The sequence below is a fragment of the Tasmannia lanceolata genome, unplaced genomic scaffold (genome assembly GCF_043159265.1).
Source record: "Tasmannia lanceolata isolate RefF3 unplaced genomic scaffold, GAP_Taslan_0.1 ptg000037l, whole genome shotgun sequence".
In the NCBI taxonomy this organism is placed as follows: Eukaryota; Viridiplantae; Streptophyta; class Magnoliopsida; order Canellales; family Winteraceae; genus Tasmannia; species Tasmannia lanceolata.
Window position 1 is genome coordinate 20,854,536 of NW_027518714.1, and position 15,824 is coordinate 20,870,359.

Genomic DNA, 15,824 nt, shown 5'->3' on the forward strand with positions numbered 1-15,824 from the left:
ACCATGGCAAATATAAGGACTTCATATATTGCAATTAAAGACATCCTCCACTGTACTTAGACTCTTGATTGTAAATTTTTAGCACTTCCTGTTGATACTTTAGGCATAAAATTAGAGAGCTGTTATTAGGTACAATACCAAACGTAAAAGGTAAATATGGAATACCTTTTCAAATTTCAATAACCCGAACATTCTTCTAATAGGCCACACTGGTAAAAGTGTAAGGTTGGAATGGCAGTGCCTTCCTAGCAAACTATTTTAGTAAGGCTCTTGGTTTCCGAAGCTTGAAACAATCTTGATTAGATTGAATACCCTGGTTTCATCAGCATCCACAAAAGCTTGATGAACGAAACATGCAAAAAAAACAAAAAAAAGAGGATAATAGCCATCTGTAACCCAAAATTGCGACAAATACGATAATTTAAGCCTTCTAAGGAAGAAGCAAAAGGGAAAATCTTGGCATAGAGGCCTTACTTTAATAGTCTTTTATCTATACATCTGGAAGGTATTTCAGTGCTGACCTTCCCAATCATCAAAAAATAGAAGATTAGTGCTTAGAGGAACTGCTGGAGCCATGGACAGCCTACCGCATCTCTCTCCAAATCACACCTCAATTTGCCCACTTGCTGCAGCGCCTCATTCAAGTCCATCTGGTCCAGGGGCAAGGCTGAGAAGTCATGCAGGAACTGATGAGCCCGGACAGCACCACTAGCCATGTCATTGGCACTGCAAGCTCGCTTTCGTTTAGATCCCACCTGGGAAAGCATAAGAAAAATGGTAAATAGGCTGCCAGAAACAGTGAAAATGAAATTTGCACTAGACAATAGAACAATAGATACAAATAGTCCTGTGATAGGACTCTAAACTACTTGGATGAAACCAATTCAAGTGTTCTTGGCCATAGCGCTTGAGATTTCAAAGCACAAAACCAAGAACTCATACCATTTCACTATTTTGATAACAACACGGTTAATTAAAAAAAAATCTTACTGACTGTCGATAGTTTTTTGGCAATTGTAACAGCCTAAACAGCTAACTAGTGAAGTGCAAAATAAACTAGGAGTGCCATTATTACTTTAAGGGAGTCTGGATATCAATTATCTTTCCCTGATTTATCAATAGACTTTATTTCTATGATTGGACATTGTCCTTTCTATATTGCAATGCATGAATTTAATTTTTTGTATCATAATAAAGAAAATCACACATAGTGACCTTACACCTTGGGATTTTTTGACATTACCGATAATAGGGAAAGAAAAAACCACCGTTGGAGCAGACATTGGTGTCGGAAACAATATATCAGTTTCCCATTGTTTTTATTTATTTATTGGGACTTAAGTTTTGTTGGTGGGAAAACATTTGAGGAGAAAATTGTCTAAGTGAAATATAATAACTTTATGTTGATACCGCTTTTTTTTTTAATTGCTCCTTGCATCAATCTGGCCTATTTGTGCAAGATTCCAATAGTGGTTCTTAGACTTCATAGAGATCCGAATGAATAAGAAATTCTCTTGATCAGACACAATTAACCTGTTCACTAGTGCACCCAGTACAGGTGTGGATGGGTGTGTGGTGCAGTTAACAATTCACTGAGCTGTTTTCCACTATGGAAGCTGCTACTCATTAACTAAATCTGCTATACTATAGTTCACTCAGTAGGCTTTTTTTTGGATCTGTTTCTACATTAATATGCTTCCCAATGTTTATAGGTTTTTAAGAATTCTAGATTCACTTTTCATAACGAGATTAAATATTAAGACATACAATTGAAGGAAGGTTATCCCTTTCCGGCAAGATCGCTACGCGCAGCAGAAACAAAAACGCATGGAACTTTAAATTTTCTTTTCGATCTTGCTTTTGCCCAAGATCATAGAGTCTAGATTAGTTATTATTGCTAATTAAACATCAATAAATAAGTCTTTGAAAAAGAAATCAAGAAACCTCACTGCTTGATCTAATCCTCGAACGGTTGCGACCGTTTTGAACGCCGCGAATCCCGCAAGTTGAACCGATGGATTCCTTTCTTTGCACCTTTGATTGTGAATGTGAATAACTCTTATTCACTTGAACAAGGTCTGATCTAATTAGTACCTGATGGGGTGTAAAAACTCCAGCCACTCACAGGCTGCCACCTGTCCCAGAGCAGGTGAACTCCAGCCACTCACAGGCTGCCACCTGTCCCAGAGCAGGTGAACTCCAGCCACTCACAGGCTGCCACCTGTCCCAGAGTAGGTAAACTCCAGCCACTCACAGCCTGCCACCTGTCCTGGAGTAGGTGAACTCCAGCCTCTTACAGGCCGCCATCTGTCCTGGACACCTGTCCAGGACACCTCACCAGGTTTTCCCTATAAAAAGGGATTCAAAGCTCAAACCAATGGGTAATGCGAAAATCCCTTCTCTCCCTAAACTCTTAGACATCTCCCCTTCACTCCTCGCTTGCCTTGTGCAGGACTCAGCCCTCATAGCAGGACTCTCTCTCGACCACCTCACTCCTCGTTCACTCCGGTCCTTCAGGACTCAGCTCCTCTAGTCATCCAGCTCAGCTCTTACATCACTGCTGTACCTGTTACCGATTTTAGGTCTAACAGATTGGCGCCATCCGTGGGACCTCAGAACTAAAAGCTGTCTTTACATCCCACTCACAAAAATGGCAGGACGCAAGAGTACGCGGATGCCTACTGCGCGGGCGCGGACTACCCAAACCGCGCTACCCCGCAGGACCCGGAGCGAGCGAATTGCATCACTAGTAGTAGCAGCTTCTGCTACTGCAGATCAGAGCCCGGCTCGCTCAGAACATCTGAATCCCTTGCCCACCCGGAGCAGGTTCAAGCTCTATTTCAGCAGATGACAGCCCTCGTTGGGCAGTACCAGCAACTACCTCAAGTACCCCCTCAACCTCCCCCAGAGGCTCCGCGATCTGTCCAAGGAAGGTCAGACGTCCATAGGGGAGAGTCATCACACCATGGTGAGGGCCGAACTCATCATTCCACGAGACAAGTCCCTCACCCCGCGACGAGGCATGCCCAAACAGAGCCTCATCGCCGTGAAAGGTCACGTTCCCCCTCCGTACAGAGGCGCCGAGCTCATGAAGATCGCGCGCCACCAGCGAAGCGCCGACCTCGTCGTATGAGTCGGGAGAGCCAATCCGGCTCTGCGGCGAGCCAGTCTGTGGAAAGGATCAGGTCCTTGGACCACAGGACGGATCCGCTGCTACAGAGAATGGAGGAGATGGACCATCGGATAGAGGAACTGGCGAAGGACCAGAGCCGGCCCGTCTCCAGGGCGTTCTCAAGTAAGACTCCATTCACTGATGATGTTCTGGGTGCCCCAGCACCTAGAGGGTTTAAAATGCCCGCCGTCCCTCAGTATGACGGCACTACAGACCCCGTGGACCACTTGGAGACGTTCAGAACAATTATGCTCCTCCACGGAGCTTCCGATGGCTTTCTTTGCAGAGCGTTTCCAACGACGCTAACTGGCGCAGCAAGAGACTGGTATTCCAGGATCAAACCGAACTCCATCAACAATTTTGATGATTTTGGAGAGGATCTTGTCCGCCACTTCATGAGCAGCCGCAGGCCAAGGAAAACAACAGCTTCCCTGATGGCCTTGCGACAGGACGACAACGAGCCTCTGAAGGTGTTCGTCCGCCGATTCAACAGGGAGGCACTTCAAGTGCCAAATCTAGATCCCTCAGCAGCAATGAATGCGCTCCTCGCAGGCGCCAGGTCTAATGAATTCCGTCGAGCGGTGGCTCGACAAAATCCGCGCTCACTAGCGGATCTTATGGCCGGAGCAGAAGAGTACATCACGGTGGAAGAAACACTGGCAGCTCTTAATTCAAATCGGAGGATAACCTCTGAAGAGAAGAATCTCCCTAAGCAGCGCAGGGAGGATAAACCTCCCAGGAGAGAGAAGTCTCCGCCTCCTCAAAGAAGAGAAGAAAACTTCACGCCTCTCAACACCTCCAGAAAGCACATACTGGCGGCGATCAGCGAAGAAGAGTTCGTGAAGTTGCCTGCTAGAATGATCTCCAAGGGAAACAGGCGAGATCCCTCAAAGTACTGCCGGTTCCACAAGGACCACGGCCACGACACAGATGATTGTTGGCAACTCAAGCAGGAAATTGAACAACTCATCAGCCGGGGCTATTTGAAAAAGTATATCCGAACTGACGGCCGCAACCAAGAACGCAGAGGAAAGAGCCCTCAGGGTCGCAGCCCTCGAAGATCACAGCAGCCCCCTGCTCGGGACAAAACTCCTCAGCTGGGCAATGCGCAACCTGAGGCACCCCAACCTCAGCCAAGGGGGGTCATCGGTACAATTATGGGTGGGCTTGCAGCTGGGGGCACCTCTTCTACCGCCCGCAAAGCATATGCACGGCGAGTTAACGCCGTGCACACAACCAGCAAAAAGACGAGAACGGAGAATGAGATCTCCTTCTCAGATGCAGATCTGGATAATCTTATCCTGCCCCACGACGACGCACTGGTTTTAACCATGCTCGTCGCCAACTGGGAGGTGAAGAAAATCCTCATAGACAATGGGAGTTCGGCGGACATTCTATACTACCACGCCTTTGAGAAAATGATGATAGGCGACGACCGTCTGAAGCCGGCAAACTCAGATTTATTTGGCTTCTCCGGAGAGGTCGTGAAAGTGGTGGGGCAGATCGAGCTCCCTGTTCTTGTCGGAGATCCACCTTGTCAAGCTTTCGCCATGGTCAACTTTCTAGTAGTAAGGGCCACTTCGGTCTATAATGCTATTTTGGGACGGCCTGGCCAGAACCTCATCCGTGCAGTAGCCTCGGCCTACCACCAAAAAATGAAGTTCATAACCCCCAATGGTGTGGGGGAAGTTCGAGGAGATCAGCCTCAATCCAGAGAGTGCTACGCAACGGCACTTAAAGGCAAAAATGCAGTGGAGTCACTGCCAATTGAACTGCTCGATGTAAGGGACGAGCTCAGAGGGACTCAACCTGCTGAAGACCTCCTCTCCATCCCACTGTGCCCAGAGGACAGTGAGAAAGTCGCTCTGATCGGTTCCTCCCTCAGCACCGACATTCAGCACCAGCTCACCACTTTTCTCCAGGACAATGCAGATGTCTTTGCATGGGTTCCCGCCGATATGCCCGGCATTGATCCAGAGATCAGCACACACAGGCTCGGTGTTGATTCAACCTGCAGACCGGTGAAGCAGAAGAGACGACATTTCGCCTTCGAAAGGCGGCAGGCAATAAAAGAAGAAGTGGAGAGGCTTCTGAAGGCTGACTTCATTCGCGAGATTCGATACCCGGACTGGTTGGCAAACGTAGTCCTAGTCAAGAAGACTAATGGGAAATGGAGGACCTGCGTCGACTTCACCGATCTGAATAAGGCTTGTCCTAAGGACAGCTATCCACTCCCGAAGATCGACCAACTCATTGATGCCACAGCGGGTCATGAACTGTTGAGCTTCATGGACGCCTTCTCCGGATACAATCAGATCAGGATGTACGAGTCGGATATACCAAAGACCTCCTCCGTCACAGATCAAGGGACTTACTGCTACCGAGTTATGCCCTTCGGCCTCAAAAATGCCGGAGCCACTTACCAAAGGCTTGTGAACAAACTTTTTCAGAACCAGATCGTCCGTAATATGGAAGTCTATGTAGACGATATGCTGGTCAAAAGTCGGAGTGCGCAGGATCATGCGTCTGATCTCAGAGAAACATTCCAGGTCCTGAAGAAGCACAACATGAAACTTAACCCCACCAAGTGCACATTTGGTGTCAGCTCGGGGAAGTTCTTAGGATTCATGGTGAGCCAGCGAGGGATAGAAGCAAATCCAGAAAAGATCAGAGCCGTCATGGAGCTTACTGCCCCAAAAACCATCAGGGAAGTCCAGCGGCTCACAGGAATGATAGCGGCGTTGGGTCGCTTTATCTCCAAATCAGCGAAAAGGTGCCTCCCCTTTTTCAGCGCGGTCAAGGGACTCAAGACCGCGCCCTGGACGGAAGAATGCCAGGTCGCATTCGAAGAACTGAAAAGATATTTGTCCTCTCCGCCATTATTAACAAAGCCGGAGCCGGGCGAGGAGCTATTTTTGTATCTCTCCATCAGCTCCACGGCTCTGGCAGCTGTACTCGTCCGTGAAGAGCACCGCCAGCAAAAACCAATTTATTATGTTAGCAAGGTTCTTCACGACGCAGAAACAAGGTACCAGCGGGTCGAGAAATTGGCTTACGCGCTGGTAATGGCCGCCAGGAAGTTAAGGCCGTACTTCCAAGCTCACACTGTAAAGGTCTTGACTGATCAGCCACTTCGACAAGTTCTCCATCGACCAGATATCTCCTGGCGACTTGTGAAATGGGCTGTAGAGCTAAGCGAGTTCGATATTCAGTACGCACCCAGGCCAGCTATCAAGGCCCAAGTACTGGCAGATTTTGTAGCAGAGTGCACTATCCCCCAGCAGGTCGTCGACCCTGAAGCATTACAGCTCCCAGTTATAGAGAAAGTAGTCCCTGAAGAGCGTATGACAGAGGAAATTCGGACAGAAATCAGGCCACCTTCAGCCGGACAGGACTCCATAACCAGCACACCAACTTGGGAAGTATATGTCGACGGATCTTCAAATAAAAACGGCTGTGGAGCTGGCCTCATCCTCACTGGGCCTGATGAGTTCACTGCGGATTACGCCCTGAGATTCGGGTTCCGTGCATCAAATAATGAGGCGGAATATGAGGCCCTCCTTGCCGGAATGAGCCTAGCAATTCAGACCGGCGCCCAAAAATTGAAAGCATACTGCGACTCGCAGCTGGTAGCAAACCAGATCCAAGGTGTCTACGAAGCCCGAGACGAGCGTATGATTAAGTACCTCGCCAAGGTTCGCCAACTTTCCAGCCGGTTTGCAAGTTTCGAGGTCATCAGAGTGCCAAGAACGGAGAATGCCAAAGCTGACGTGCTGTCAAAACTGGCTGCCTCTGGATATACCACTCTCGGAAGCATACACATGGAGTTTCTACAGAGGTCCAGCATCGACAGTAAAGCCATGGAAGTCATGCAGGTGGAAGATGAGCCGTGCTGGATGGATGAGATCGTGGGTTATCTGCGCGATGCTAGACTCCCGGAGGATAAGAAAGAAGCTCGTAAGGTGATACAGAGAGCTGCCCGATTCTCCCTCAGTGGTGACAATCTATACAAAAGGTCATATACTCTCCCATATCTGAAGTGTTTGAGGCCGAGCGACGCCGCGTATGCACTACAAGAGACTCATGAAGGAATTTGCGGAGAACACCTGGGGGGCAAAGCCCTGGCGATAAAGGTGCTGCTCAGAGGACTGTATTGGCCTACTATCAGACAGAATGCCCTGGATCTGGTTAAAAGGTGTGAGAAGTGTCAGAAGTTCTCTCCTACCATCCACCAGCCTGCCGTAGCAATGGCTCCAATTATTAGTCCGCTTCCCTTTGCAGTATGGGGGATGGACATCCTAGGCCCTTTCCCACCGGCCTCTGGAAAGCGCATGTTCGTGGTAGTGGCGATCGACTATTTCACTAAGTGGGTGGAGGCAGAACCTCTGGCCCAGATCACTGAGCAGAATGTGCAGAACTTCTTCTGGAAGGCAGTAGTCTGTAGATTTGGGATTCCCCGTATCTTGATCACAGACAACGGCAAACAGTTCGACTGCCGGAACTTTCGAAAGTTCTGCTCGGACCTAAAAATTGAACAGAGATTCACTTCGGTTGCACACCCCCAGACCAATGGGCAAACGGAAGTAACTAATAGAATCCTGCTCCAGGGGATAAAGAAGAGGCTGGACGAAAAAGCTGGCCGTTGGGCAGATGAGCTCTATCACGTTCTGTGGGCTTACCGCACTACTCCTCGCACGACGACTGGTGAATCGCCATTCAACCTTTCCTTTGGTACTGAGGCTGTGATACCAGTCGATATAGGCGCTCCGTCTCCCTGAATCACCAGCTTCAACGAGCAGCTTAACGGCGACGGGCTCCGTGCCGACCTCGACTTACTAGAAGAAATCCGGGAAGAATCTCGAATCCGGGTTGCCGCTTATAAGCAGAGGGTATCAAATTATCACAACTCCAAGATTCGCCCCAGAGAATTCAGGACAGGAGATTTAGTCCTGAGAAAGGCAGCCGTCTCCCAACCGACGAAAGTCAGGAAACTCTCCCCGACTTGGGAAGGGCCATATCGAGTGAAAGAAGTTATCCGGCCAGGAAGCTATAAACTGGAGACACTGAAAGAGCACTTATTACCTCACGCCTGGAACTCCAAAAATCTCAGGAGATATTATCAATAGACAAAATGTACAGCGTAAAAAGGTGACTTTGTAAATTTGTCAATTTGTTGTTATAAATAAATAATCTTTTTTGCAGACTTTGTTTCACTCTTACTCTCTGGAAACCCAGTTCACAAAACTTGGGTACTCACTGGAAACCCAGTTCTTAAACTTGGGTACTCACTGGAAACCCAGTTCTTAAACTTGGGTACTCACTGGAAACCCAGTTCACAAAACTTGGGTACTCACTGGAAACCCAGTTCTTAAACTTGGGTACTCACTGGAAACCCAGTTCACAAAACTTGGGTACTCACTGGAAACCCAGTTCTTAAACTTGGGTACTCACTGGAAACCCGGTTCGTAAACTTGGGTACTCACTGGAAACCCAGTTAACAAAACTTGGGTACTTACTGGAAACCCAGTTCTTAAACTTGGGTACTCACTGGAAACCCAGTTCACAAAACTTGGGTACTCACTGGAAACCCAGTTCTTAAACTCGGGTACTCACTGGAAACCCAGTTCTTAAACTTGGGTACTCACTAGAAACCCAGTTAACAAAACTTGGGTACTTACTGGAAACCCAGTTCACAAAACTTGGGTACTTGTTGTTCCTGAACTTGGGTACTTGTTAAAAGACCAGTTTGTCACAATTCGACTATCAACAGCCTCAGTCCCAGGTTATCAAAATTAAAAAGACAGTCAAGCAAATCACTCAGTTGAGAAGTATCAGAGACAGACATGTGATTTCATTGATCAGAATATGTGGGGCCTCGAGGGCCATTACAAAATTCACTTTAAAAAGGCTGGTAAGAGCTGTAGGGTCTCAAGGACCATTACAAAAAGAGGTCAAAACAAACAAAAAAAAGAAAATAATACTAAGCATCTGGAAGAGAGGTGATGTCAGCAGGAGCATCAGCGGGAGCATCTGGCTCCTCATCAGTAATCTTCGGCCTGGCAGGGAGAGTCATGTTCTGCATCAATAAGTTTGGATTGCAGGCCTGGAGCTCCTGGAGGCAGTCGTAATATCCAAGACTATAAGCCTCGCTCGACAGGCTGAAAAGTTCAGCCTCCTTCGCCTCTGTGGCCTCCTTCACTGCCTTCTCCTGCCTTTCAGTGGCTCTTCCTCTTTGAGCCTCCATGGATTCAGCAGCCTTGCCCAGTTTCTTCTTCTCTGCGGCCAGATCCTCCTTCAACAACCTCCTCTCCTCCTCTATTCGCCCGATGCTCGTTTGAAGCTCCTGCACCTCAGCGGCCAGCTTTCCGTTCACCTCTTCAGATGCAGTAATGGCTTGGGAGAACTTCTTACTCTTCTCCTTGAGGTCATTATAGTAGAGCAAGATCTGAAGAAAGAAACAGGCATCAGTATGGTGAAAGGAAGAAATGGGCAGAAAGTTAGCAAACGGATCACCACTTCCTTACCTGGTAAGCTGAGGATAGCACAGCCTCCTCTCCTGTAGCTGGCGGCTCGTAAAGGATCTGTTGCTTGTCCTTCCGCAGCAAACACTTGCTCATAAGCTCTGCTGCTACTCGGCTCTCGCCTAGGGCAGTGTCATCCTTCAGAACGGCCCAATTGGGTCGAAAGACGTGCTCACTAAGCCCAGTAGGAGGACGAGCCCCAGAACCGGTTCCGGTAGAAGCACCACCGGACTTAGAAGAGCCACCGCCCTGAGCAAAGGGGCCTATTAGCTTCACCGTAGTCTTGGGCCTCTGGGATGGGGGAGGAGTGCCCTGTTACGGGGCCGGACTCCCCAGTACAGTCGCCTTTCTCTTCTGGCGCTCCTGTTGTGCCTGTGCAGCACCCTCCTGTGCCCGTGGCTGGGCTCCCTGTCTTATCTTCTCGACAGTCGATTGTTTCTTCATTTCTGCCAGACAAGCAAGCAGTCAGAAGCAAGCATATAAAAGTAAACATATTTTAAAAGACAAGTCTAGCTACATACGTTCTGGAGTCGCGGCACTCACGCCCAGTCCAACTAGCACCTCCTCTCTTGAGAACTCTGCACAGCGGATAAGGCCTGATTGCTCAATCTCCTTCCGCATCAAGGCGAAAGTCTCTTTGTCCTCACTCTCGAGGAGCGACTTTCGACTTAATTTGGAAGTGTCCGGAGTGTCCCACACTAGAGGGACAGGCCAGGGCTCACTGACCTCCTTATCCTCGACGTAGAAGAACCTATTCTTCCATGAATGTATTGACGAGGGGATACCGGTGATGATTTTGAGTTCAGGGCGCTGGCTGATGTAGATCCAGCCCCCTTCCTTATGCCTCTTCAGATGTGCACAAGCACGGAATAGCGACAAGCTCACGCTCCTCTCTAACCGGCCGTGGACAAGATACAAGAACCCAGTCAGTAGTCTCCATGAGTTCGGAGCTACTTGAGCTGGGGCCAGTCCGTAGTATCGAAGCACCGCTGCGAAGAATGGGTGCAGAGGAAACCGGAATCCCGCCCTCATCGACTCCTCATAAATACAGAGATCTCGACTCTCGTTACAGGCTCTGTCTCCCTCTATAGCTGCCTTCAGTTCAAATCTTGGAGGCACACAGTACTTATTCCTAATGTCGCCTAGCATGGACCTGGTGAGGTAGTTCTCTTCGACTAGAGCTCGCAGGTTGTATTTTGGGTTGGCATCCATCCGCGCTCTAGCGACTACCTCCACCGCCTGACCAGGAGGGAATGTTGTAGACGCCTCAGCAACGTCACTTTCAACACTCCCTTCTGCTCGGGAGAGACTAACAGTGGGGAGTGGAGTGGCGTTTAAGTCTAAAAACACCTCCTCCTTGTCCCCTTCGTCGTCACTATCTACAAGATCTACTCTAGCGGACGTCCTAGCCATTACAGGCTCCTGCGGCGGCCTAAATTCCGAACTACTGCTAGTGGAGGACTCCGTACCGGACTCGGAACTCGAACTACTATCAGACATGTAGTAAAGAGAAGGGCTGAGAGGAATACCGGTGAGTGGAGCTCGCCAAGTCCTTGCGCAACTCGAACTGCGAACTGGGAACTGCGAACTGCGAACTGAGAACTGAGAAGTCGAAGCTCCTAGAGCAAGAAAAAGAAGAAAAGATGAAAAGTAAAAAGTAAAGAATGAAAGGGGGTAAAACCTCCTTTTATAGCTTTTCAGAGGCGGTGGGGCATTAAATACGATGCACGCATCTCGAGGACACTCAAACGGCGCCACGTGTCCCATATTTATGACGGACACATTCTCCCACTCAAAAATACGATCAAGCACGCGCGTGTTCCTACGTGCATGAAAATTCACATCACCGCTCTACCTCATGCTCCGTACTCCGTGCTCCACGCTCCGCACTCCGTACTGGATTTTTAAATCCGAACTGGATATAACGCGTTTCAACAAAACGACAAAAACCAGTCCGGTCCGAACCGGACTGGCCGCAAGACGACAAAAATCAGTCCGGGAAAATCCGAACTGGATATAACGCGTTTCAACAAAACGACAAAAACCAGTCCGGTCCGAACCGGACTGGCCGCAAGACGACAAAAATCAGTCCGGGAAAATCCGAACTGGATATAACGCGTTTCAACAAAACGACAAAAACCAGTCCGGTCCGAACCGGACTGGCCGCAAGACGACAAAAATCAGTCCACATCCGGACTCCACTTCCAGCCGGACTGGACCTCCGGACTCCACTTCCAGCCGGACTCCGGACTGGATCTCCGGACTCCACTTCCAGCCGGACTCCGGACTGGATCTCCGGACTGAACCCTCCGATTCACTTCCACACAACACCTGTCCATCCAGATAAGCGATCAATCACACTTTCCCAAGTCACTCAATGACTTGGAAAACTGGGGGGCAACTGATGGGGTGTAAAAACTCCAGCCACTCACAGGCTGCCACCTGTCCCAGAGCAGGTGAACTCCAGCCACTCACAGGCTGCCACCTGTCCCAGAGCAGGTGAACTCCAGCCACTCACAGGCTGCCACCTGTCCCAGAGTAGGTAAACTCCAACCACTCACAGCCTGCCACCTGTCCTGGAGTAGGTGAACTCCAGCCTCTTACAGGCCGCCATCTGTCCTGGACACCTGTCCAGGACACCTCACCAGGTTTTCCCTATAAAAAGGGATTCAAAGCTCAAACCAATGGGTAATGCGAAAATCCCTTCTCTCCCTAAACTCTTAGACATCTCCCCTTCACTCCTGCTCATACTGACTTGAGTGTCGAAGGGCCTGTCCGGAGTAAAACCCGGTCTGGTCTTCTGACCTCGCTTGCCTTGTGCAGGACTCAGCCCTCATAGCAGGACTCTCTCTCGACCACCTCACTCCTCGTTCACTCCGGTCCTTCAGGACTCAGCTCCTCTAGTCATCCAGCTCAGCTCTTACATCACTGCTGTACCTGTTACCGATTTTAGGTCTAACAGTACCCATGTTGTAGAGATCAGAGAATTAAATTAGAAGCCTTTCTCTTTTGCACTATGAGGTGTCACGTTGAATAATTGGAGGAGAGAGAGACAGACAGAGACAGAGAGAGAGAGACAGAGAGAGGGGATGTGAAAACGTATTTTCCAAAGGGGGAGAAGAAGCTGACGAATTTCCAAAGTGACATTCACTAGAATTCATCCAGCCCTTCCCCTCTTTTAATAGCAAAGAGTTTTGGTTTATCTTCTCCTTGTTTATCTCCCCCAATTCCTATCCAATACAAAGACCAACTTGCATTGAGATTCCTCGAATGAATGGGACTCTCCCAAACGTCCAAGGCCATGTGGGGAAGCCCAACACTGATTGGGAAATGTATTTTTGAGTCACTCTCCAGCCCATTAAGGCCTTATCCAATAAGTGTTCGTGTTGGAAATGAATTGCTCAAAGTCTGGAAAGTTCATTTGAGCAATTCCTATCCAAAGAGGAGTTGTAGTGCAACACAAACTCCTTGAATTAATGGGAAATGTTTTCCCAGCCCTTCCAACTGTTATGGGTGTGGTGCGCCCCACCAATCCTATCCAAATGTGTAGTACAACTCCAATTTCCTATTCCATTCCAATTTCGCACCTCTTGCAAAACCGATTTGGGAATAACTATCCTCATTTGGATCTGACATTATTATACTAATTATTAATCACATTAATAATACATAATAATGTATAATAAATGAATAATTAATTATCCACTTAATTAATTAATAACTCGCATCCAATGGGAGTTATATGGCTCCAATTTGTCCTCGAAAAATTCTCTTAATGTCTCTTGTTACTTACTTACCAAAGACATTTACATATTTTTTTTGAAAGATGATAAAGTATATTTATACCATGGAAATTACATTGGGGACCAGGGGTCCCGGCTTGCATTAACAAAGTATCATGGCCAAGAGCATACTCCTGAGCCATCAAGAGTAGGGCTGGCAATTTCACCCAAAAAAGCGGGGATCCGCCCCGCCCCGCCCCGCCCCGTTTGGGGCGGGGATTCCCCGATTTGAGAGGGGAAGGGGATTTTAAAAATTCCCCGGTGCGGGGAGGGGAAGGGGAAGGGGATGGAGTTGTCCCCGCCCCGCCCCGCCCCGTTAATCAATGCCATTTTTTTGTATATTTTTAAGTGTTTTTTTTTAGGAAAACTACTAGAAACTCTGTGGATCGGCTACAAGATTCCCCCAAACATAAACTTAGCTTGTCTTTTCCTTTTAATTAGCTTCTGAGAGCATTATGGGAACTATAATAACCTTTTGACAGATGTTGAAATAATAAAGACAAGCTGAGTGTATGCAATTATCAAAAAATCGTAGTGCCAACATCGGTAGCCAAAATAAATTGCATTTTATTATTAAAAGTATGGTATGGCCCGCACCATACGCTGATCCAAACCATTCATTAGATGGGGCACACCCTAAATAGGTTGTGCCCCAAAAATCATTTCCATAGGTTGATCCTAACCCTCCGATCTATAGAGGAATAGGATCATTCAGTACCTCTACAGATCGGAGGGTTAGGATCAACCTAAGGAAATGATTTTTTGGGCGCAACCTATTTAGGGTGTGCACCATCTAATGTACGGTTTGGATCATCCTATGGTGCGGGCCATACCTTACTTTTAATAAAGTCAGGAGTGCGATCATCAGAATACAACAGTGCTCATAACATTTCCCAAAATTAATGATCCAAAATGGGGTTTGGATGTTGGGTACTCGAAGTGGCTATGATACCAGTTGATCTAAAAACTTATGGGATGGTTGGGATCATCAAAGCGCCGTGGTCTTGGACCAATGGTCTATAAGTATGTTATAGACCAACTTATGGGATGGTTTGCTATCTTATGAAGAGTAAGAAATATATCTCCTTTGTCTATAAGTATGTTAGTTTATAATATTTTTATATATTGAAATTGCATTAAGTTGATTAGGGACACCCAGCATTAGTGTATCAATGACTAAAGAGGGGGTGATGTTGGGGCGGGGCAGAGCGGGGAGGGGATTTTGTCCCCGAAGGATGCGGGGAGGGGAAGGGGAGGGCAAGGGGATTAGATATTCCCCGCGGGGAGGGGAGGGGGATTCCCCACCATCCCCGCAGAGGGGAGGCGAAGGGGAGGGGGGAAATTCCCCACAAAGGGGAAGGGGTAGGGGACCCCAACATCCGGCCCCGACCCGCCCCGTTGCCAGCCCTAATCAAGAGAAACAAGTAAAAACTACTCATAATTACATCGAGATAAAGGATAACTCATCCATCTTGCCAACTCCCATCAACATTACAAAACTACAGACCCCACGGCTACCCCAACCGAAAACCATTTCCTAACGTCCTTCCCAATCAACCAAAATGAATTCTTCTTCTCTCCAAAACTCTTGAAGACAAGTACAGGTACAAAAGAAGGATATCACCCAAAGCGAAAGACTGGAGTCTCTCAAGCTAAAGGGAATTAGCTTCAATACAGCTACTCCACTGCTTCTAGGATCAGATTAGTGCCGAAGATAACCAGACCTAAGAAATTGAAGCTTTAGTGAAGATCTTCATCGTTTCATCCAGTCACGTACTTCCTCAGGAAAACTCAACGAGAAGAACTTAATCAGAGCAGAACAACTCCTGAAGAGGGGAGCCAAAGACTCTCTCAAGCTTATCATGGACCTTCCACACTAGCATTCTTCCTACAGCCTCTTCCGAGAGTTTCAAAAGGACTCCTTTAACTACAAATCAATCAATACAACAATCTTCCTCCCTTTAATCCTGAATTCACTCTAGAAGATTATGAAAGGACTGAATTGGAAGAGGAATTTAATGCTTAAGCCCCCTCCCCAACCTTCTTTTCAGCCTCTTTTGCTCTTACCTCTTTCTCTTCCTTGTCTCTTGCTATCGTTGCCAGAAACATATCTTTGGTTGCCCCCAGATCTTCATCGTATTCAATCCAAAAAACGTCTCACATGGTTAACAAGTCATCGAATTCTTCCGAGAACGATCCACCACTTCCTGACTCTTCTGAACTATCAGCAACCCGCTTGGCCTTACCTTTAGAATCCCCACTAGGCCCTGGGTGCTCCCCGGCTCGTTGATCTATTTCCTGTACCAGCATGTCCAAGGGACCAACGACCTCAATAATCGGGGTATCCCG

General features: G+C 47.9%; 1 protein-coding gene across 2 annotated transcripts in view; it reads right to left on the minus strand.

The window, feature by feature from the left end:
* Window positions 1-311: 311 nt before the first annotated feature.
* The window catches only part of LOC143862360 (protein VAC14 homolog), a 190,984-nt gene continuing 175,471 nt past the window's right edge, over window positions 312-15,824 (minus strand). Inside the window, exons 14-15 of one of the 2 annotated variants that reach the window (XM_077373395.1) lie at window positions 475-755; window positions 312-338 (exon numbers count right to left, since the gene is read on the minus strand). The gene's annotated coding sequence lies outside the window, so the exon portion shown is untranslated. Of the gene's footprint in view, window positions 339-437; window positions 756-15,824 lie in introns of those variants that run through there. The other variant, XM_077373396.1, reaches the window with a different exon arrangement.